This window comes from Cydia amplana, chromosome 20 (assembly GCF_948474715.1).
Source record: "Cydia amplana chromosome 20, ilCydAmpl1.1, whole genome shotgun sequence".
In the NCBI taxonomy this organism is placed as follows: domain Eukaryota; kingdom Metazoa; phylum Arthropoda; class Insecta; order Lepidoptera; family Tortricidae; genus Cydia; species Cydia amplana.
In genome coordinates this window covers 9,627,057-9,652,646 of record NC_086088.1, presented here as the reverse complement: position 1 = coordinate 9,652,646, position 25,590 = coordinate 9,627,057, and the positions used below count along the sequence as shown (strand labels likewise).

At 37.8% G+C, this 25,590-nt stretch overlaps 1 protein-coding gene across 1 annotated transcript in view; it reads right to left on the bottom strand.

The window, feature by feature from the left end:
- LOC134657439 (ABC transporter G family member 20-like) overlaps window positions 1–25,590 on the bottom strand; it is a 333,481-nt gene that overhangs the window by 14,814 nt on the left and 293,077 nt on the right. The gene's annotated exons all lie outside the window — the stretch shown is intronic.

Genomic DNA, 25,590 nt, shown 5'->3' with positions numbered 1-25,590 from the left:
TTTTTTTTATCACGGGAGCAAACATCCGTAGATAAGCGACTTGGATTGATTATTAAGTAAATAACAAAAAATGGATTTTTATTTTAAAGAAACTTATTTACCCCCTTATTCATAAAACTTTACGGGCCAGATTTAAATAGTTAAATTACTTATGTTTTATCCCTAGGTAGTGCATAATTATTATCCATCGTATTTGGAAATGTACGAACGTATCTTGCTATTTCAGTCAGTCTAGTTTATGGTGTTCAATAAATACTATTAACTTTGTTTACTATTTAAGCTTTTAACGGAAAATTTGCAATAAAAAATTTAAAAGCCAAAATTGAAGTTTGATTTGGTTTTTAAGAATGGAAACTTTACATAATTAGATATTGTATCTACATGACTACTCAGGCACATACTTTTTAACACGAACTGTAGAAATAATTATCACTATTTGGAAAACGATTAGAGAGTGCCTGACGACATATGTGACACGCTCTTGTTAAGCTATTATACACTTATATATATACACGCTATTATAAGATTGTGTCTGATCTGATATTTTTGCGGCCTTCGTAGTGTAACATATTATTGGAGGTCACTGAGACACTTTTGGCGCGTAGGTAATTCTATCCGATAATGGCGATACCTAATATTCCAGACTGTCGGCCTGATTCGAACTTTAAGATACGTCAAAAATTTGCTAATGATACGATATGGATCAAATAAGCCAGTGTCAAAAGTAACGTTTCTTCAAACAAAAACGTCACTTTTGACAGACATATCCCATCCATTTCATATCTTAGCAAATTTTTGACGTATCTTAAAGTTCGAATCAGGCCGTGTGTACCTACCTACCAACCATAAGTTTTACAAGTTGGAAAAAGTTTTATACGAATGAACGGTAATGTGTTTCCCGGTTTTTTTTCTGATAAGAAACTACCGATCAGGGCCAAGGCTTAAAAGATCAATCAAGCTTATCCGAACTTGCCTGCTCTTTTTAGAATGTTTGCCCTTACTTGCCCTTCCTAAGACTTTACTAGGTTATTCAGAAATAAACTTTTTCGTTCCTCTCTTATTTCTGTTACTGGGTCATACAAGTTTAGGATTTCGTTGCGTGTTCCATTTTCGAAAACTTCTGTGTGGCGATGGCGGCGATTCCAGAAGGCCTACTGCGAACCACGTTCGACGTGTTGCCTCCCTGTCACACTTACGTACGAAATTACAAGTGCGACAGAGATGCAACACGTCGTATGTGGTTCGCGGTAGACCCTCAGTATTCGTTGCGGATGGCACGCCTATCGTGTCATATGCCACACGTTAAAAACATTGATGACACGCCTGTCATGCCATCCACATCGAAGCGGTGGTTAAAGGATGACTGATTTTAGTCCGGGCCGTGTCCGGGCCGGAGATTCCGGCGCATCGTTTTCTATGGAAACCATCATGTGATCACACGTCATGTTATAGAAAACTAAGCCCCGTAAGCTCAGGCCCGGACACGGCTCAGTCTAACGAGAGTCATCCTTAAGGCTGGTTTTAGTGTCACGCGGACCGTCCGTGCGGATGGCCAAATTGTATGAGAAAGCTGTCAGCGCGGACCACTCTAAAACGCTCCCTGAACTTAATACATATTGGTCCGGCGCGGAGCGATCCGCACGGACGGTCCGCATGACACTAAAACCAGCCTAACTCTGCACAGGTTTTAAGGTAATCAAATTTATAATGATTTCGCCAATGTGTGCTCGTAATATCATGACGCTGTTAAGTAAAGTGATAGCTGGAGTTTACAAATAGCCACGATGCATTGCCGAGTATTGATTAAAGAATTATACGCGTTTTAATATTCTTCATTAGCTGCAAACGGTCACAAACTGGTCACTGCTAGAGTCTGTGCGGAATGAGAAGAGTCGTGGAATGTATTGGGCCCCATACATTCCACGACTCATGTTATTTCGCCCAGACACTAATAGTGCCAAATCGGTGGAAAATATAGTGTGTCAAAGGTCTGTTTGATTTCAAACATAGACAGAGAGAATCATACTATCTTTGTCTTACACTAGTACTAGCACCCAAAAGAAAAGGATGAGTATAGTTTTTTTTGTTCCTATTTACTGACAAGATTTGGTTGACCCAGTATATACGTTTCCGAAACAACGAGTCTGTTTCTATGACTGGCTGGTTAGGCATGTGCTAGAATGCCAAAAAGAATATAGGTACCACTACGGCACATGCCACTTTGACATCCATCAAGACAATCAAAATCAATAGAAAGTGAAATTCACAATGACTTTGTAAAATCCACAAAAAATGTCCTAACCATTCAACCAAAAAATACAACTCTAAACTTTCAAAACATGTTAAAAATCCTCAAGCATGTGCCTATGTAGCTGCTTCCCAAACTACTGTCTATACCGAATAAAGATTATCAACAAATTCCTGGGACTATTTGGATTACATTGTAGCTGTGTGAGCCCCGCGTGCATTGCGACCAGAGTTCAATAATGAGTCAGAACAAGGAGACGTCCGTAGCGGAGAACGTTCTAGACATCTGCAAAGTGACCTACGATTTCCTAAGAAGGGTGGTGCATAACATGTGCATGTGTGCTTGCTTGCCCGGCCTCAAGTGCCTGTTTCGCTTCGAGGTACTAAACAAGATACTTAGCTTTCTAGGACTTAGATGCAATTGCGAGAATATAGGCTGCTTGGTCAATAGGGCAGAGAATCTGGCGAGGGCCGTTAGGGAAGATATTGATAGAACTATTGATGAAATTCAAATTAAAAGGCCATAAAGTTCTCTGATTCATTACATTTATTTGTTTTTTTACACATTATTGAATAGCATGCTCGCTCGCTCTGTGTGGACCCGGCTAATCAGTGTTACCTAGCGTAAGTTCAGTTATGTCTTTGCTTACACCAATAGCCAGGTCCACACAGAGAGAGCATCCGCGCGAGGCAATTTCCTCGCGCACAAAACGGCCAGTGTAGACGTGTCTCGTGCGCGCTGCCTCGGCAGATACCTAATTGCTTCGCACGTATGCTCGCTCTGTGTGGACCCGGCTAATGAGTTTGTATAATTATTTTTATTTCAGTGTATTATTTGGCGATTGGTTTAAATAAGATTTAATATAAGTAAACTTATTTTATTTTAGGTAAAAGGGGACTCCCGTGATCATCACGCACCCTGATACCGTTACAAAAAGATGCAGATAACATAGTGTTTTCAAACCATGTACGTAACTTTTAAATGTCTTAAAATACTGTCTTTAACTGTGTAGTTACATATGAATAACAAGGTCATTATGATAAATTAAGCAGTTTCTTTATTGAACATTGACAGTATTTACCTATTTATATGCAATAATATAATATGTAAGTATATTGTGAAACAAGGCGCACTAAATATAAGATTGTATCAGATATTTTGGCATATAATATTTAACTCTTAATTAATTTAAAAACTGTAATAAAACTTTTTTTAATAATATACCGAACTCTCCGAAACTGTGTTGTATGCATGCATTATAACACATTTCGACATTTTAAACTGACCAGAAACTCAGACCGTTATTTTTTTGCAATCAGTCGCCATTTTAGGCTTCGACAGACCAAACTTTTACAGCGCTTTGATTTTTCAATTTAAAAATGATTTTAGATGTGTCAGGGGTTGAGTGAGTTTTCGAGGTTCGTTACTGGAACTCTTAACTGGGTTAAAACTGGTACTGTACAATTAGTATAGATATGCACATATGCAGGGGTGCTAAACTAGTTTTGTTGACTGTACGTGTGGCTTTTAGAGTAAACTAGTGACCCGCCCCGGCTTCGCACGGGTTAACAAATTATATATAAACCTTCCTCTTGAATCAGTCTATCTATTAAAAAGAACCGCATCAAAATCCGTTGCGTAGTTTTAAAGATCTAAGCATACATAATAGGGACGGACAGACAGCGGGAAGCGACTTTGTTTTTAACCCCCGAGGCAAAAAGAGAGGGGTGATATAAGTTTAACGTGTCTGTCTGTGTATCTGTCTGTGGTATCGTAGCTCCCAAACGGATGAACCGATTTTCGTTTAGATTTTTTTTGTGTCATATTTAATTTTATCCCGAGCGTTCTTTCTTAGCTATGTTTCATGACTTTCATGTTATTACGTTTGAAGATCATCAGCTCTTATAATCTTATAGTCGGGGTTTTTTTTTTAATTTAAAATTTTGGTTATATACTATGTAATGATAACTTTCTTTTTTTTATTTTGAAGGTTAAATAACTCGTAAATATCTGAAAAGCTCAGCAGCTTTATTAAATAATAAAGGAATACTTATCATGTGAGTATCCATAAAAATACAGGTTTAAAAATGTAATAAGAGTTGTTGTCAAAGGGTTTATCGTGTAATAAATGATCGGTTTTTGCGTTTAGTACATACATCAAGGGATAAAGAATACGGCGGCTCAGTCCCTGTGCAATGTTTTACAGACTTCTTTATTTAGACTGACTTGGTATTTTTATATTTATAAATGATTGATATTTTGCAGGTGTATCAAATATTTTAATCTGTCTCGCAGCGCCGGCCCGAGTACTTGATCAGGGTAGAGCGAGATTCAAGTTTTGGCTTAAACTATGCGTTAAAAGTAAAAATGGAAAAATAAAAACTTTTTATAAAAAAAACCGACTTAATTAATGAAATAAAATAAAATATTAGGATGAAATAAAATATTATCCTTTTTGAAGTCTATGCGTTACCAACTGGTATGTTTGAAGTCGGTGCCAAGCCAAGTAGTAAGAATACCAGTCAAAAATAATCAGCTTTATGGCTATAAATCCCATTTTTGACTGGTATTGTTACTACTTGGCTTGGCACCGACTTCAAACATACCAGTTGGTTGGTTGGTTGGTTGGTTGGCATAGACTTCAAAAAGGATAATATTTTATTTATTCCTTTTTGAAGTCGGTTTTATGTATGTACGGAACGCCCCTATTCCCCTAAAATATGGCTAACACCCATCGACGGGTGTGTGCAAATCGCCGTTTGATTTATCGGCGATACTTAACCGGCGGCAGATGTGGCGAATTTATGTGTTTACGGCTGAAGCGTGGAGAGGTTGAGATATAAGGATGTGGAGCTCAAATTAATACTTAACCTTTCATTGTGTGGGGGTCAAAAACGGAGCCCTTTGTTTGACATAATTATTGAAAGTCATAATACTAATATTATAAATGAAAAAGTGTGTTTGTCTGTCTGTCTGTGTCTATCTGTCTGTCGGTGTCTGTCTGTAACCTCTTCACGCTTAAACCGCTGAACCGATTGTCAGATTATTATCATTAGTCATAAGTCATAGGTAATTCTGAAGCCGTTAACTTTGCAGAATTTTCGTTAGGTTATCCTATACTATTTAGATAGATAGTTAGGTTAGGTTTGTTTTATGGCAATCCTGAAAAGTTACGCGTTTCTGAGAAACACCAAATTATGACTAACGAAAATACGGACAAACAATACATTATGACATTTATGACTTATAACTTTATGGGAAACAATAGAGACCCGGTCAAAAATCTTCTTTTTAGGGTTCCGTAGCCAAATTTTCTAAAACTCGCTTGCCTCGCCCGGGACTCGAACCGACTAAAAATTCCAAAAAATAAATACTCGCAATTTTATTCTACTAGTCGATACAGTTAATGTTAATGATAACATTTCTCCAAGAAACAGGTCTTAAACTCGTCTGTCGTACAAAATATCCATAAAATGTAATATTTTCCCTCTGGCCACGTGGTCCTACCACCTTTGTCCTACCGGTCGGACCACATGAACTTTTTTTCCGATTGATCCTACCAAACTATCGGACTATTGGAACTGTAATTTTCTTAGACCACGTGGTCCTACCGATAGGACCATATGAACTTCTTTTTTCTGATTGATCCGATTAATAAGTCGGACTTTGGAAACTATCATTTACTGAGACCACGTGGTCCCACCAGTCAGATCACGCGTTCGAGACCATGAGTAATGCAACCTGCATACTGCGATTACTGCGTATTTAGGTAACTTTCTTAGAAAATAACATAATGACAATGTCAAATGTTAATGTCAATAGATAAGTGTTACGAACATTATTCCTGCTTTATATGAGTGGGTACATGTACGAGTACAGTCAGCCAAGAAAGTGGTCTACCACTTCTCGACTCTATTACTTGATAAATAGAGTCGAAAAGTGGTAGACCACTTTTTTGGCTGACTGTACCTACTATGTACGGCAGCGATAACAAATCTATCATACTACAGGTAAAAATGAGTTCATGTGGTCTGATCGGTAGGACGAAGCGGAATTCTAACTCTTGGTAGTCCGATCAATCGGATAAATCGGAAAAAAAAGTTCATGTGGTCCGACCGGTAGGACGAAGCGGAATTATAATTCTTGGTAGTCCGATCAATCGGATCAATCGGAAAAAAAGTTCATGTGGTCCGACCAGTAGGACAAAGGCGGTAGGACCACGTGGCCAGAGGGATATTTAGTACTCAAGATTTTTTTAGACAAGCCAAATCGAAGAAAAAAAGAAAAATACTTTGAATGCAGTTTTGTTTCTTTTTAAAAACAAAGGAATGTCTCCATTAAGTAAAATGAGCCAGCTTAAGGATTTAAGGTATTTTCCCTCCAGGGCCCGACTTATCTTCCACACTGTATATCTCTGCCTGGTACAGGGTGAAACCTCGGTTATACTATATAAAAGCAAAATTCGTTCTAAAAAAACGTATAAGCCATTGAGCTATTATTTACATTTTACATTATACTTCAATGGTATTAGCTGACTAAAAATTCGGTCATGGTCCATATCATACACATACAGAACAATCGCTATCGCTTCGCCATCGAATCGCTTTGTGTCTCTCTATCACTCTTCTGTATTAATTTGACAGTGACAGTTGCATTTCGTTCGCTAAGTAGCGTTAGCGATTGGCACGTTGGCTACGCGGCCTGTTCTCGAGACTTCGAGGTTAGACCTAATCCAATTGTGCTATTGTTTGCATCAGTTTGGCACTGACATAAACGCCGTCGAGAACGTAATTTACTTTCTATACATCTCGCTCGTACTCGCATATTAGTGCAAACAAGATGTATAGAAAGTAAACTACGTTCTCGATAGCGTAAATGTCAGTTTTGACACTGTCAGTCTGTCAGTGACTCATGGTACGGGCAGTGTGTCTCAAAGTAACACGTTAACTTATGTTTCTCCCAACGTTGCGATGTGTACATATGTAAGTTTTGTTCCAAGTTTGCCAAGCAAATGGAGATGTTCACAGACTTTCTGATCTTCAAACGGATTGTATTGAACGTATAAAGTATGTGTTGAGCATTTGAGACACGGTGTAGTACCTGCTACACACATAATATTTGACAGCAGTAATTCAACTAAATACATATTTTTACTAGATTTTCTGCCTGCGACTTCGCTTCCATAGCAAATTCTACACCCTATCTCCCCTTAATATATGATTTTCGGGACAATATCCTGTTTCCTTCTCCGGGACTCTCTCCTTCTAAAATGTCACTTCGATCGGTTCAGCGGTTAAAGCGCCAAGTGGAAACAGACAGAGTCACTTTCGCATTTATAATATTGGTATAGATAGGAATTGCTTGACGATTTTGTATTGTAGTTGGTTCAAAAATTAAGGAAACCCTCTTCGCCACTGCCACGCACCTACATGTATTGCATAACAACACTGTAAAATACCGTCAAAATACAAACGTTCTGAGTTTTTTTGGTTACTTTTTGTATTGAAATCATTATACATTAAGAAGGTGCAAATGGTCTTAGTTGAATTACTGCCACTTAATGCACTGTGTTGAAACTTTGTTTGTACATGATTATTGAGAGCAAAGTTATTGACGTGATGACATCTCCATTAGACACGTTTGAGAATGCGTGATTTATAAATCAACTAGCGACCCGCCCCGGCTTCGCACGGGTTACACAAAACCTTAACAAATTATACACCTAAACTTTCCTCAAGAATCACACTATTGATAGGTGAAAACCGCATGAAAAACCGTTCAGTCGTTATTGAGTTTATCGCGAACATACATACATACAGACAAACGCGGCGGGGGACTTAGTTTTATAAGGTGTAGTGATGAAGTCACTAAAGAAAATCCTCAAGATTGCTAAAGCCTGAATATACTTATTATATTATTATGATCACGCGCCATGTTGCGGAATTTCACTGGAACTATTTTTTTCATACTAAACTAAACTGTCACCTATACATGAGAATAACAGCGCCCTCTTCACAATGATCATAATTATATTTCTGGTCAGGCTTTAATTAAATTTTTGACAATCGTATTGTGATCTAAAAAAACCGCTTCGATTTTTCAAAAACTCCGTTCTCTGAGCCTACTGCACCTTAATCCTAATCCTAAAGCTCCTTACGACATTTTTAGGGTTCCGTAGCCAAATGGCAAAAAACGGAACCCTTATGGATCGTCATGTCTATCTGTCTGTCCGTCCGTATGTCACAGCCACTTTTATCCGAAACTATAAGAACTATACTGTTGAAACTTGGTAAGTAGATGTATTCTGTGAACCGCATTAAAATAGAAAAAAAAAACAATAAATTTTGGGGGTTCCCCATCTTAGAACTGAAACTCAAAGTATATTTTTTTCATCAAACCCATACGTGTGGGGTATCTATGGATAGGTCTTCAAAAATGATATTGAGGTTTCTAATATTATTTTTTTCTAAACTGAATAGTTTGCGCTAGAGACACTTCCAAAGTGGTAAAATGTGTCCCCCCCCCCCCTGTAACTTCTAAAATAAGAGAATGATAAAACTAAAAAAAATATATGATGTACATTACCATGCAAACTTCCACCGAAAATTGGTTTAAACGAGATCTAGTAAGTAGTTTTTTTTAATACGTCATAAATCCCCTAAATACGGAACCCTTCATGGGCGAGTCCGACTCGCAATTGGCCGCTTTTTTGTTGCCTGTAGATTCCTATTTGACTCTAAGGGCTCTTATGACGAGGGTAGGCACGATAACTCGATGGTTATGGAAAAATAATGATCAATAAATAAAATGCCGAGGATATTAAATTGCTTTAATTTTGTATGATAAGAATTTGTACGATTTTGTATTAAGCTTTTCAGTTTTCTCGTAAACCACGGTGTTTTTGAGCAAAACGAAACTTTTTCAATGTTTGTTAGGTACGGCTAAAGATAGACTATAAGTTATGAAGTGAAAAGTTAGAAAATAATTCGGAAATTTCGGGAAAGTTTTACAGGAAAGAAATGACACATACTTAGTATGGAATTTAAGTATTTTAAATACATATTTGTAGCTAACAAAATATGGATTGAATCGTCCGAAATAAACGATTTTTATTTTTCTATACAAATTTGTATATACTTTTTTTTAAGAAAAGGTTTATTGTGTGTCAATTAGCAAATGAGCGTTTTCCAAAAAAAAATGTACATTTCATTCATGTCTTCAAAATATTGACTTCTTGGGCTCATTTTACTCAGAATCATTTGTACATTCACGCCTCATCCACACTCTAAAAAAAATTTGGTTGGACCTATCAATATCTTGATAGTCGTAATCAAGCATCTTGATTCCATACGAGCCTAACAAGAACTTAGACACATCAAATAAGGTAATTCTGATTGCTATTACTATATCTATGTAACTGAACCAATTAAGATCTTGTTCAATATTTACACGAAAAATAATTATGCTAACTAATTGATCCTAGCAAGATCAACTAAGGGCTTGATAATTATTATCATGATAAGTAACTGTACCAACTAATACAAACAAGTCAGTTTAACTAAGATGTAGGTCAATATCAACATGAAGAATTACTGTATTAACTATTTAACCCAAATAAGTTCAACTAAGAACATGATTACATCGACTAATGCACCTTATTAGCCTGAACTAAGATATTCTTTAATTTGAATCTCAATTGTTTAATCATTTCAACTAAGATGTAAATCAATGTTAACGTGAAGAATTACTGTATCAACTATTTGACCCTAATAAGTTCAACTAAGAACATGATTGCATCGACTTATGCATCTTATTAGCCAGAACTAAGAAATTGTTAAATTTGAATCTCAATTGTTTAATCAGTTCAACTATGAAGCTTGTCTAGTACAATATACCATTCTTCATCAATTGTACTACATAGTACAATAAAACACAACAACAAACAACAAGCTTCATAGTTGAACTGATTAAACAATTGAGATTCAAATTTAACAAAGTAAAGTTTTATGAAAAGGGGGTAAATGAATAAAACAAAAAATATATATAATAAGATGTTATTTATTCATCTAAACATTTAGAAAACTAAACGTTTTACATAAATCGAACTTTCTTTTACATACCTTACATATATATTATAATTAACATTTAAAACGGGCTACAAATATAATGACCGTTTGGCGTACAACCGTCGATTTCCCCCTTATGGGTACCCGTTGGCGGCAGGCTCGGGGACGTCTGTCGCCTACACGAGGGTCCCTGGGATGGCCAATGCGCAAAAAATGGCGCACTCTTAGAGAAGTAAAGGGAAACAGTTCCTCCGAAGTCGAGTCCGCAGTTCGGACAGCCGCTGGCGGGGTTTCGGAAGCATGGTCCCGATCGTTTCCCGTGCCTCGCCTTAAAGCCTTGAGGCGGCCAACAGGGGTTTTACTGGGTAGACCTGGGGTCTCATTAGTCCACAACAGGGATTCCCACATAACCATCCCGGCCCGTCCCCGCGCCTTTTATTCCCGTCGCCGCGATTAGCACTTGCTCCATATTGCACATACACTATTATACATTAGGTACACAAAGCAAAGGTAACACGTTCACTGTTCCAGGCTTGCCGTGAAATAAAGGCACAAGTAAAGTTTATTTCGTTGACGCGTACTTGAATGACTAAGTAGTTGAATGTTGAACGTCGAGGCTGAGACTGACTCCCCACTCGCACGGTCACAGGCGCCGCAGGGGCGCGGGCGGGGAGGACCGCGGGTGCACCGGCGCCCCCCTACTTATCTCTTGATTGAACGGATTAACTGATTATTTAATTTAATTATGAAGAAAATCGATTTAACAAATAATTCTTAATAGAATGGAATATTAGTTTCGTAATTAATACAATAACTTGATCATAATGGGATTGAATGTTTTATCTTCGTTGTTCTAAATATTATATGTTTAGTTGATTAAAATACCAAGTCTTATGTAAATCAACAAAGAGAAAATAATCACCTAAACTATTAAAATGTTCATAACTATTAACATATGTATCTGTTTTAATTAATTTGTTAAGGATTGAATCAACCTACGTTACATAATTATGCCAACAAGTTAATGATAGATGCAAAGTATACAATTGTTAGGATTAATAACATACCTACTTTATTAGTTCAATCACAGATACACTTATTGTTTTAAGTAATCAGGTTTCTTTGATTTATATAAGATCGTTATTGTTATAATTAACTTAACGTCAACTAAGAGAAAACTGCTCTTAGTTGGTCTTCATTTTTTAGAGTGCATGACAAAATGTGTCTTCAATATTTTGCAGACATGAATGAAATGTAATTTTTTTTGGAAAACGCTCAATTTCATGAACACACAATAAGCACTAATCAATGTGTAAAATCACCATCAGATATATCGGAGCGGCCAAGGTGTTCAGAATAACGCTTTGACAATAGAGGCGTGTTCAGATATTTGTGACTGTACAAAGGCCCCAATGTGATGACTAGCCACACTTACCCTTAATGGCCTGATTTAATTTTGTGTTGGCCGTATTTTATTTAGGTTTTTCATATATTTATGTAGTAAATATATTCATATGTGTTAATTATAATTTATCGTTGTCAACTAGGCACTTAATACCTACTCAACATAAGCTAACTGGTGGGACCGTTAGCGTCGATTGTCACTTATGTATTTTTTTTGTAGGTACATTAGGTAAACAAACGTTTTTTTATCATAGATGGTAGGATTGGTATACTTGTGCGTCCGTGAGGGACAAAACATAGGCAATGCGACACTATGATTGGTCGAATTTGTTTGTTGACCACCATAATCCATACTAACTTATGGTGGGGATAAAAAAAATGTGAGACTGTGACAAGGACAAACAATAATAGCGCTTTCGCTGCTACTCCTACTGAAAGATGCATAAGACTATTCCGTTCGGTCATTTCCCCCCACCCCTCATGCCTGATCCAGTTAAATTAAAATACTCGTGTCTCCCAACTGTCATCCCCGGATCGGCCAGTGTTTCATTTCACGAAGGCTGTCACAATATTGCAACATCACCTGGCTTATTGTGACGTTTCAAGCTGAAACCTGAACTGGCCGTATATAAATATTTTTGAGCACTTCGGCCGCTCCAATATACTTATTATTTATGATGGCGACAGTTCAATACGAGATTTTTTGCCCAATGACGGTCTTTTTTGCAATGAAAAGGACACTTTTGTATGGGGTGTGTGTGTGATCCACAGACAAGACATCCTCCAGACTGAGCATAGTAGCGCTACCCCCTCTGCCACAAATATACCGTAGGTAGTTTTAGTCTATTTTCGAGTCAAATTGTCTTTGTGTGACTTTCGTGTCTTTGAACGGACCAATCACGGCACGGGACTCGCTCACCTCGTCCCCCGCACCCCAGTATGTTTGGCAGCATCGGTTTCATGAAATAATTGCTCTAAACTCCCTCTAGAGGATTCCTAGTCGGTGTGATCTATTGCTTCCAAAAAAGTTTTAAGTCATAATGTATTGTTTGCCCGCATTTTCGTTAGGTAGTCATAATTTATTTGGTTGAGAAGCGCGTCACATTTCAGGATTTCCGTAAAACAAACCTAACCTAACCTTATTATCTAAGTACAGGATAACCATACGAAAATCCTGAAAAGTTCAAAGTGAAAAGTTTCAGTTTTAGGACTTATGATAATATGACAAATGACAAACAATACATTATGACTTAAAACTTTATTGGAAACAAAGGGACCCCTGAATAGATATATGTCGTTTTAAAGCTCTTAATCGTAGTACTTATTATTTTATTGTCAGGCACTAACCTTAGACAATATGCAGAGACAGAGCAATTAAAAAAAGAAGTTACTCACATAAGCTGTTATTTTTCACAATAATACTCGTGATATAGCAAAAAATAGCGTATTTTATTTATTAGAAATAATATGAGAAATGATTTATGTTTTTGTATCAACACCAACGTTAATGTATCTAAAAGGTTCAAATTTCCAGTTTAAATATTTTATTTATTCATATTCTTATTCTGAAATGCCTGTAGAAGGTGGAAAGTTGAACTTCATAAGAATAACAATGCGTAGGTAGGTAGGCCAAGGTTCTTTATAAGACTAATGTAATTAAGTTAACCTACACTTTCCGGTCTTACCCACGCTGACTTTAGTTCCAACTTTATATTTTCAATTCAATTTTCCTTGACTGAAATAAAATTCCACCTGCGCTGCGTAAAAATCTTTTGAATTCGCCCAAAATCGTAGTAGGCATCCATACTAATATATCCATACTAACCATAATTAATATTATAAATGCAAAAGTGTGTCAGTCTGTCTGTCTGTCTGTCTATCTGTCTATCTGTTACCTCTTCTGTCTATCTGTTATGCTTACACCGCTGAACGGAATTAATTTAAATTTAGCATAGAGATAGTTTGAATCCCGGGGGTTTGAAAGACAATAGTATAGTTTTTATGTCGGAAGTCATCCCTAAAGAGAAACGGGGTGGAAATGAAAAAAAAATGAACTGCATGTTAATTGGTGTAAGCATATTATACTCAAAATTATTGCCACCAGATTTTATCCAGGCGCTGTACTCACTCTAGCTGCTGGTACTGATTCCACGTAGACGAAGTCGCAGGCAAAAGCTAGTTTTCTATAAAAATAACCTGGTCAAACACAAATACAGCTTTATTTTAAAATATTTACATTAACTTTTTCAGAGGGTTTTTATAACGAGGGGCCAGTACAAATAACCTTAAGAAAATATCCCTATGAATTTCACTTAGCTAATATTTATATTATGTCAATTAGCTTTTTCGAATGCCTCGTAAAATAGCAATGGCTTTTATATTTACATTTGAAAACGGAGAAAGACTAGTCAATTTTGCATTAGAAAATAAACTTAGTATTTTAAACAGTTTCTTCAAGAAAAAGAAGTCAAAAAAATGGACATGGACATCACCCAATGGTAAATATAAAAACGAGATTGATTTTATCCTGACCAACAACCGGAAAATTTTCAAAGACATACATACAGTACAACAACTTAACTTCCATACGGACCACAGGATGGTAAGAGCATCACTGGCAACGAATCAGAAACAAAAAAGAAAACATTTTCAAAATAAGTACAAAACTGCCTTGGTGCTAAGGATAAGGAGTCACTTCTTGAAAATTTGAATACTACAATAAACAGACACGCGACTATAAACTACAAAACGACTCAAGAACGATACGACAATCTACTGGATATACTCAAAACAGGAACTACTAATACAAATAAGCAAAACAAACACACAGAAAACACACTATCTTCAGAAACTAAACAATTGATTAAAAAGAGGAAAGAACTCATACAAGAAGGTAAAAACAAGCAAACTCGCGAAAAGATATCAGAAATAAGCAAACAGATACTCGTTCACATAAGACAAGATAGAAAGAATAAACGACTGAACCTTATCAAAACATCCATTGAAAAAACTGGAGGACTAAGGAAAGCGTTAAAACGACTTGATCAAAAGAAAACCTGGATGCCAAACGCAAAAAACAGACAAGGAAAGTGTACAAGCAAAAGAGAAGATATACTAGACATTGCCACAGACTATTACAGAACACTTTACCAAAAACAAACAACACTACCGGAAGAAATCCAAATGGAGATATTTACAGACACCGAACCAGTACCAAATATACTACAGGAAGAAACGATAAGAGCAATCAACACACAAAAATAAGACAAAGCACCAGGCTCAGACCAAATAACGAATGAGTTACTAAAACACACGTTACCTGTGATTGGCCCAAGACTAACAGAAATATTCAACGACATCCTAACAACCGAAAGCATACCTAAAGACTGGATGAAATCGACTATAACACTTATACATAAGAAAGGAGACAAGGGAGACATGAGCAACTATAGGCCAATAAGTTTAATGGCAAACATTTATAAGATATTTTCAAAGATAATACTATCACGTATCACGGTCAAACTCGAAGAAAATCAACCTAAAGAACAGGCGGGCTTTCGAAGCAAATTCTCCACGATAGACCACATTCACGTCTTAAGACAAGTGCTCCAAAAATACAGGGAATATAATAAAGTCTACTACTTAGGATTCGTGGATTTTAATAAAGCATTCGATAGCATATATCATGATAGCATCTGGAAAGCGTTAACAATACAGGGAGTAGAGGCCAAATACATTAGAATACTCAAAAACATCTACTCGAACAGTACGGCCCAAGTTAAGCTGGAAAGAACAGGGGAAGAATTTCCACTCGAAAGAGGAGTCAGACAGGGCGACCCAATCTCACCGAAATTATTCTCTGCGGTATTGGAGATGGTCTTTAGAAACCTAGAATGGGATCGAAATGGAATCGATATCTACGGCGATAATCTTAACCACCTACGTTTCGCAGACGATATCGTCCTGTTTTCTGAAGACCCAAGTAACTTAGAAGAAATGCTACAACAGCTATCTGATGAAAGCGCCAAGGTAGGTCTCTCAATGAACACCTCCAAAACAAAGGTGATGACAAACTCAACTAGAGTAGATATCAAAGTAAATGACGGACAAATACAATATGTAAATGAATACATATATCTAGGCCAACTAATAGCCCCAGAAGACACAATGGAAAAAGAAATAAACAGAAGGATTACAAACAGCTGGAAACGATTCTGGTCTTTGAGCGAAATTATGAAGGACAAAGACATGCCTATCAAAGAGAAAAGAAAAGTATTTGATACGTGTATCCTCCCATGCTTATCGTATGGATGCCAAACATGGGCACCGACCGAACAACAAATAAATAAAATAAAAGTATGTCAAAATGGAATGGAAAGAAGTGTTCTAGGAGTAAAACGCAGAGATAAGATTAGTCTACAAATTATAAAGAATAAAACGAAATTCAAAAACATTCAATCTGTTTACAAACGATTAAAATGGAGATGGACAGGGCATATGTTAAGGGAACGTACAGAAAAGTGGACAAAATTAATAACGGAATGGTACCCATGGGACGGGACAAGAAACGAAGGAGGACAATTTAAACGTTGGGAAGACGACATAAGAAAGATAGCTGGCCCAACATGGAGACGAACTGCAAAGGACAGAACAAAATGGAAAGATTTAGAGGAGGCCTATGTCGAAAGACAAGCTGTAAAAAGGAAGAGACGAAAACCGGTTGCCGATTCACTTAGTTAAGAAATATAGATATATAGTGTAGTATTAAAATAAATATTGTGTAAAGGTACCTACTTAATACTTACATTGTTATGGTGTTAAACAGCAATAAAGGCTTATTTTATTTTATTTTATTTTATTTATATCAAGATTGTATTTGCTATGTTATATCACAAATAAAACAACGCTCTATAACAGCCACCCCACACTAGCGTCTCCCGAGCGTCGGCGTCTAGTCAACTCTATGGCTGCTGCTCGACGGAACGTTGACGCAACTGCGTAGCGAGTGTAGCGACGCATTTTCCATAGCGCTGACTAGACGCCGACGCTAAAAAGACGCTAGTGTGAGGTGGCCTTAAGTATTTGCCGCCCGGAATGCTTTTTCAAAAAGAGATGTACCTATAATTCTACAGTTCGCGTTTAAAAGCAGTACCTAGCAGTACGCAGTACCTACAATATATAATTGTTCTACATTATAGAAAAATGTATATTCTTGTTAGAAGGGTAATATATATTCGACTTCAAATATATATTATGTTTAAATATTTTTCACCTTATTACAAAGGAGGTAAGGTTAGGTTTTTTACCCGTAGTCTGATCCGCTATTTTGACGCTAACTTTACAATATTTTTAATGGATGTAGAGGTAAGTACTTAAGAGCCAACAGGAGTGGTCATTTCTCCATACAAACGTACTCGACTGTTTCCTCCGTGGGTTTTGAAGCTAGAGCAATGATTTTTTCAACACAGATTAATATTGTCAATATCTGTGTCGGACCGTTTTGCTTTTTTTGATATTTTTGTTTTTTAAGGCGCTAGAGCCCTTCAAAAATGGCCAAAATGGCCTAATTGACTATGCCGCAATGAGAGGCGTACTATTCAAAACTGACATCAATTAGTCAAAAAAGCAAAACGGTCCGACACAGATAATGTCATAATCATTTAGATTTCCAAATTTGGTTACGATTGGTTAAGTTTTGGAGGAGGAAACAGTCGAGTACGAAACCTCGATTTTTGATATTTTTACGCAGGATGTTTCGCCTTGTCCTTATCGCACTAGTGTTAGGAGCCGCTTCTGTTAGCGAGACGGGTATATTTACCTAAAATATTTAAATCTTAGCTCCTGTTGGCTCTTAACACGTTCACTGTCCGCGCCCTTTATATGGGTCACAGCAAGCTTGTATTACAAAGCCGTAAGGTAAACTATTCAATTGGGACAGTGAACGTGTTACCTAATGTCATGTTCAACGTGGCATTTGGTGTCGAGACGCTAGCGCCGTGGGGTCCAGTCACCTACAATCAGGAATCGGAACCGGTTTTTTTGCAAAAACTTCGAAATAACCATATTTTTCGAATTATTTTATACTCGAAATGTAGGATTCAGTTAAATGTGTTTAGGTCAGGGGCGGCTGGTAGCTATGTATTATGGGTGTTCACTCACAATAAAAAACAAAAACTAAACCTACACAATCAATAAACCGTCGCAAAGTACCTAGATGTCGGTTTCCGTCCACCCGGTCATTGAACTCTCTCATAGATTTTCGGTATTACGAATATCTTGACGACCGATAGACGCCAACTGCAGTTCATTTTATTACAAATGGATATAATGTTTTTATTTAAATTTTATGGAAAGATGTGCTACATTGGTTAACACACCTGTTTCTGTCCAAACAAACTCACCGCACTGCCGTCGCCCGCGCCCGCGCCAAACACAAAACATATGTATAGGTAACACGAAAAACAAAATAAGCTAGTTACTTTTATCACATTCACAGAACACAACCACGGTGTTTTTGCATATTGATCTGATTTAAAAAATATATAAGTTTTTATTTTTGACTAACATTGCTACGAAAGTTCAAGGTCATCCATAATTTAACTCGAGTCGATTTTGTAAACTTTTTCACATTCTCACGTTAAATTCATTAATTTTTAAACACCTCACAACAAACAAATTATGTGCTTTAACTGTTTAAAGTCTTGTTTCATTATTTAGAATGAAAAAAAGCCAAAATTGCATTCCCGCGCATACTTTATAATTGACTAAGATCTGTTTAGAAACAAGTGACAACATCAACATTCAACATGGCGCGCGGGATGCGCGCGCAAGGTCAACCGGGCTCGGAGCGCAGCACCGATTTTGCCTCTTCCCTCATAGAAAATCTTTTGTTTCACGTGCGAGGCTATGGCGAAACTTCTCTTTCGCTCTTATTGAATTTCCTATTGATCGAATGTACTAAATCTTTTTCCATAGGAGCGCAATCCAAAGCCTTATTTAGGCGTTTCTTAATTTAGATAAGTTTAGTTTTTAATTTTATTATAAGTAGTTCTGGAGCGCAGTTGATTTGATCAGAAACACGGAACTGCGATCCAGAACTCGAGTTGTAGATGTAGGTGCCAAGACCGCTAAGCTTAAGTGGGACTGGGCGGGACATGTCTGCCGCATGCACCCTGAAAGGTGGGCCAAAATGGTTACCGAGTGCGACCCACGGAACACCATCGATGGCGCAGGCCGGGGTTCAGGCAGACCAAAGAGGAGATGGCGGGACGACTTGGACGCATTTTATCCGGATTGGCGGGAAAATACAAACGACAGGGTTGAGTGGAAGAAAGGAGGGGAGGCCTTCGCCCAGCAGTGGGACACTAAACCAGGCTAACAAAAAAAAAGTAGTTTATTTTTAACTTTAGTTTTTAATTTTCGATTGTCTTAATCGTCTGACGATTTATTGTCTTGGATAAAACAGGGTTAGATCGTGTAAGAAGAATACCAAGGCTAGATGAACACTGGAATTTTCATCCCTTTTGTCAGTGAAATCATTTACAAATTCAAATAGTTTCCCTGAAACTGGGCAGATTATCTCCAAAATAGGCAGAAACATACAGTAAAGATACTAAAGATTCACAATCACATTGTTCTGAACCTTTGTATTGGAACCTACCTATAAGTTGTTATCGACGTTATCGTGCCTTATCTAAATTAAAAGCAACCGTGTATTAACAATTCTGTACGTACTTTGAATTAAATTATGGAGATTTGGGTGAAACTAAAGTTTAAAAAATAGATTTACTTTGTTTACTTTTTAGGGTTCCGTACCTCAAAAGGAAAAACGGAACCCTTATAGGATCACTGCGTGCGTCTGTTTGTCCGACCCCCCCTTTATCTCCGAAACTACCGGGTCTAATATTTTGAAAAAAAAATACAAAATAGTTCTTTACCTATAGATCAGCGGTCGGCAACCCGCGGCCCGCGCCTGTCACTTGCGGCCCGCGAGCCTCCCTGGCTATTTTGTATGTTATATTGACAAACGACAAAGTCTGATAAAGTCATAAATATAAACAAAGTACGGCCCGCGTCAACTTCGTTAACTACTATGCCCTTGGCTGCTAAAAGGTTGCCGACCGCTGCTATAGATGATAGGAAAACCCACTAGAAATGTGCAGTCAAGCGTGAGTCGAACTTAATGTACGGAACCCTTGGAACGCGAGTCCGACTCGCACTTGGCCGGTTTTTTATACAAAGCGCGATCGACAATTTTGCATCAATTAAGGTTGTACGCGGTGAACGTATTATAATTTATAAGTTATAACATTACCGCACGAGTTCGATAATAAAAAAAGCATGCGGGTTTAATCTTTTGGACGCCAATGACCGATATATACGCACCGCAGGTCCAACGCCAAAGACGTATTAATCGGTCATAGATCACAGAGCAACATAGACCCAGGTGCATATGCATAAAGTTCAATTTCAGTTTTGACACGTCGATGACGTGGCGTCTGAGAGCAGCTTTTGTGTTTGACACGGCGTCGAAATAGTCTATGATCCGTACAAGTTGTATACTTTCCATTGGAACTTATTTCGTTTGTCAGACACATCGGTAAAATTTGAAGAAAAAATTTTGACTCAAAAATTATTTAAAAATAGCTTTGACCATATTTCTTTAGGCAACCCTATTTATTTATGTTCAGGAACATATTTTCTTTCATAATATGTAAGTTTCATCCGTCTGACATATCGGTGAAGGTCGACCATATATCTCCGCCGCCGCCGGATCTCCTACTTAAAAGGCTAGGATTATGCCTAAATGCGGTTCAATAAGTTCCACATTATGAGCAAGTGTGTTGAAAATGTATTTCCGCGCACAATTAACTGCTTTTAAGCTTTACAAATGTCGTGACCTACTTTGAAAACAAATTGTCAATAAACCAGGTAATTTAAGTTGGAATGAAAACGGAATCACCCTTATCGGCGTATTGTCAATCAACGGGAACTTTAATCGGTCGTTAAAGTGATTTATTACAGTTTATTTTTAACGATTAGGTTAGATTATTATTATTCTCTAATCGATACGAAGTTCTCTAACGAATGTGTCTTTAACCCACTTATACAAAACTAGCGACCCGCCCTGGCTTCGCACGGGTCAACAAATTATATATAAACCTACCTCTTGAATCACTCTATATATTTAAAAAAAAACCATCGGATTTTGAAACCAATGCATCAAAATCCGTTGCGTAGTTTTAAAGATCCAGCCATTCTCAAAGTGTGTTCCGCGGAACCCTAGGGTTCCGCGACACCCCTGCAGGGGTTCCGCAAGAATTTAGAACACTATGCTTTTAGAATAATAAAATAAGCATTATTATTATGCTTATTAATAAAAAAAATACACTTCTAAAAACTATTGTTTTATTGTAGTGTTCCATCAAGTATTTCGCTTTCCAAAAGGGTTCCGTCAAAAAAAAGATTGAGAACCGCTGACTAGGCTTACATAGGGACCAGGGATGTTGCGGATGCAGATTTTTTGACATCCGCGGATGCGGATGCGGATGTGGATATTTAAAGGCTCACATCCGCGGATGCGGATGCGGATGCGGATGTCAAGATTAGGTACTTACGTGTAATATTACATTATTAGTAATTTTTCTTAAAAAAAAACGAAACGTTTAGTATTTGTGCAAGAATATAAGTGCGTTATATTTAATAAATAGTGACTTGGCCGACTTTTCTGGATTTAGACCACAGATTATATAATAGTTCTTACGAACAGATATTTATCTCTCAAAGAAAACGCAAATACCTACCGTTTTGATACCTACACAAAAATACAATGGAGTGACCTTCAACGCGCCGCTCCCCACACCGCGCATGCCGGCTCAACGCTAGGGTTGCCGACGCTTAGAAATGATAAATAAAATACCTACTTATACAGCGGAACGAATTAACATAAAATCTAAATCTACAATTATGTATGTTATCATTAATTTATAATTGTTTTACATAAAATTGTAATGCATGTTTTTTTTCTTTCTCTAAGAGTACTTTCCGCTGTAAAGTTAAGAACGTACTGTCGTTAAAATAAACTTTACCTACCAAACGAACTTAAAACTTTGCTTCCTATTTCAACTATGTCGATATCGAACGATAAATGTGTCATAATAAACACTACATGTCTAAAGAAATTCAATAGTACCTACCTATACCTACGTAGCTTGTAACTATCGTAAAAATTGGAAGTGCGGCGCGCGGTGACGTGCGTGCGTGAGCGCGTGTGGCAACCAACTGGCTTGCTTTTCTACCGTGAACGAGAACAGATTCGTAGGTATAAATCCGAGCTCGCGCGGAGAGTTCCATAGGCCTGTCTAGACTATTCTAGACGATATCGTTATAGGTAATGACGAAATTACCTAGCACTAACGCCGCCGCTAAGACGTTCCTGTACCGACTTGTTCGACATCCGCATCCGCATAAGCTCCGCATCGATTTTATGCGGATGCGGATGCGGATGCGGATGTTGAAAATAATGCGGAAGTTCCGCGGTTGCGGATGCGGATGCGGATGTTCGCAACATCCCTGATAGGGACCGAGAGACAGTGGGAAGCGACTTTGTTTTATACTACTTATGTAATGATTTGCTATTCCACTTAAATAACGTGTAATTTCTGTACCTCTCGCTACACTATGACTGTTCAGTTTTGTTTGGACTGACTGTCCCGTAATAGGCCAATCAAATTAGATTCAAAAATAGCGTTTTGAATAATTAATTCCCAGCAAGCTGGAAATCGATATTAAACTTTCGTGAGACATATGTATTTTAAACTGTTTAGTGTAAGGCCTGAGTGGACGCTCGAGTTGGGCGTGCAGCGGGGCGGGGCGTGCGGCGTACATGTTAAACAAATGCAAACGTATAGGAGCGGCCTTAGTGCACGCTGCTCAAATCATTTGTGAGCCCGACGCCACGCTGCACGACCCGCCGAACGCTCCGCTTCGAGCGTCCACTCAGGCCTTACACATAGGGTTGCCAGATGGTCGGGATTCGGCGGGATTCTCCCGATTTTTAGCATGTGTCCCGATTCCCGACAAAGTGAAAATTGTCCCGAAAAACAGCATCACGTTATAAAACAATAATTTCAAGTTCTGAACTGTCGTCGAGCGAACCAGCGACCCGCGTCGATCCCGTCAGCGCGCACGCGGGCCGCGCGTGGCGAGATTGGGCAGAGCAGCTGACGTAGTGCCAATAATGTATAATATCGTTGTTTTTAATACAATTAATTTAATTTGAATGCTTCATTTTCCCGACTTAAGGCCCAAAATCCCGAAAAATTTGTATTTTTTCCCGATAATAGCGCCGTTCGATCTGGCAACCCTACTTACACAGACGACAACGGTTTCACTCACTTACAAATAGCGACTAAAAATTCAAGTAAGTGGAACCGTTGTCGGGTAAACAGTTTTAGCTGGAAATCGTTTTAATACTTCAATTTGGTCCTAAATGCGTGTAATCCGAGTTTGCTCCATTTCAGGAGGTGTGCATTGTAGATAATAAAAATACGGTAAAAACATAATTATTTTATCGATTATTTTTTAAATAAGCGCAACCAAAAGACACTTGAAGGGACTGTTTAAGACCATCACTCAACGCGAGAGGACATTAATAGTGTAAGGGCAGTAAATGTGAAATTGGTAATGTTTTATACAAATATAAATTTAAAATTATATTTCAGTGGGCTTGTAGGGGACATTCTATATGTACAGTCGCATGTTTTAATTTATGACCCACTTTTGTACCTTGTTACAGTGAAAGTCGCTAGAGACCTCATGCTATTGTCACTGTGACAAGGTACAAAAGTGGGTCATAAATTAAAACATGAATACTCAATGCCAGTGGCGTAGCTAGGCGTGGGCAAAGTGGGCCGTCGCCCACGGGCTCGCGCCCCAAGGGGGGACACGCGCGAGGCCCCTTAGGGCACAGTGAAACAAAAGGGCCTCGCAGATACGACTTTGCCCACGGCAAGATTAAGATTCACGCTACGCCACTGCTCAATGCTCAACAAAAAAAATCGAAATGTATTTTACAACTTACTAACTTATCCTATTGAAAGGCAACTTATCTACTGAAATGCTTCAAATTTGGTGCCGAAAATAGGTAGGTATATTTCGCGACAGCACTACAAAAAATCCAATACATGCTCAAAAGCAGTCCTTATCTTTTTTAGACATTCAGAATGAAATCCTCGAAAAATTCACTCGTTGGAAACTCATCAATCTGGCTCACGGAGAAAATAAAAAAGATTGGAATAAGATAAGGGAAAGCTAGGTTCAAGTATTTAATGTAACGTGGGGGTAGAGATGGGCATATCGTAATTGATTCCTGATTCCACGATTACTCGAAATTACTTTGTAATCTTACCGATTCCCAGATTACTTTCTAATCTAACAATACCGAATTACTAATTACAATTCCATTTGAGGAATCAGGAATCGTTTTTTCTAAATTACAATTACTAGTAATTCGAATCAATGTCGATTCCTCATTACAGGAATGCATTACTTGATTCCTTTCAGATTACATTTCGTACTACTACTATCAAAAGTATATTTCGATAGTAGATATGTATCGATGTTGTTGGCTAACTACCTAACTAGATATAGATGCACCTTATTTGAATCAGGTGTGCAGATTTCGAAAATGATGACCATTTTGGAATCCAAGATGCCGACCATGCACTATGTCATAAAAGTCGTCATGGATGTCGTTTTATAGGTTTTAGGGGGTGCAGATTTCGAAAATGAACACCATTTTGGAATCCAAGATGACGACCATGCAGTATGTCATAAAAGTCGTCATGGATGTCGTTTTACATGTTTTAGGGGGCGCACATTTCGACTGACGACTTTTATGACATACTGCATGGCCGCCCGATGATGATGATGATGATAGTCATTATTTTACAGTGATTATACAGTTTCACACAAAAAGTGTATTTATATCTGGGATAAGATAAGAACGATCAAAAGTATTTTGACATTGAGTAATGTCATTTAGTCTGCAAAATATTACGCAATCAGATTACTGGAGTAATTGATTACGAAAGAATCACGATTACACTCTTGTTCCTACTTAGATATATTCAATTCCAAAGGAATTACGCATTAAGTAATCAGCGGGATACATTACAGTAATTTTCATTACCAAAGGAATCGATTACTAAAGAATCATGATTACTGTAATGTAATGTGTAATTTAATTCCAAAGAAATTGATTACTCCCAACTCTGCGTGGAGGAAATCTTCGCACGAAATCTTTTAGAATAAAATTACAGTACGTGTTTTAGAGGGCGATGCACTGCTAAATGCTGATGCACAGTACACACAGTATTGGTAGCAATGTGCAAAGTATTAATCATCATCTTCCTCGCGTTGTCCCGGCATTTTGCCACGGCTCATGGGAGCCTGGGGTCCGCTTGGAAACTAATCCCAGTAATTGGCGTGGGCACTAGTTTTTACGAAAGCGACTGCCATCTGACCTTCCAACCCAGAGGGTAAACTAGGCCCGTATTGGGATTAGTCCGGTTTCCTCACGATGTTTTCCTTCACCGAAAAGCGACTGGTAAATATCAAATGATATTTCGTACATAGAAATTCCGAAAACACGGTTCGAACTCACGACCTCCGGATTGCAAGTCGCACGCTCTTACCGCTAGGCCACCAGCACGTGCAAAGTATTAATGATAGGAGGAAAAGATTTATTATGAGAAATTGAACAAAGCCGAAATGTACGTATGCATTAGGGTATTTAGTACCAGTATGCAAAGTATCATAACAATCCGTGTAGCGGTTACGAAGAAATTAACAAATTACGATTTTTTATAG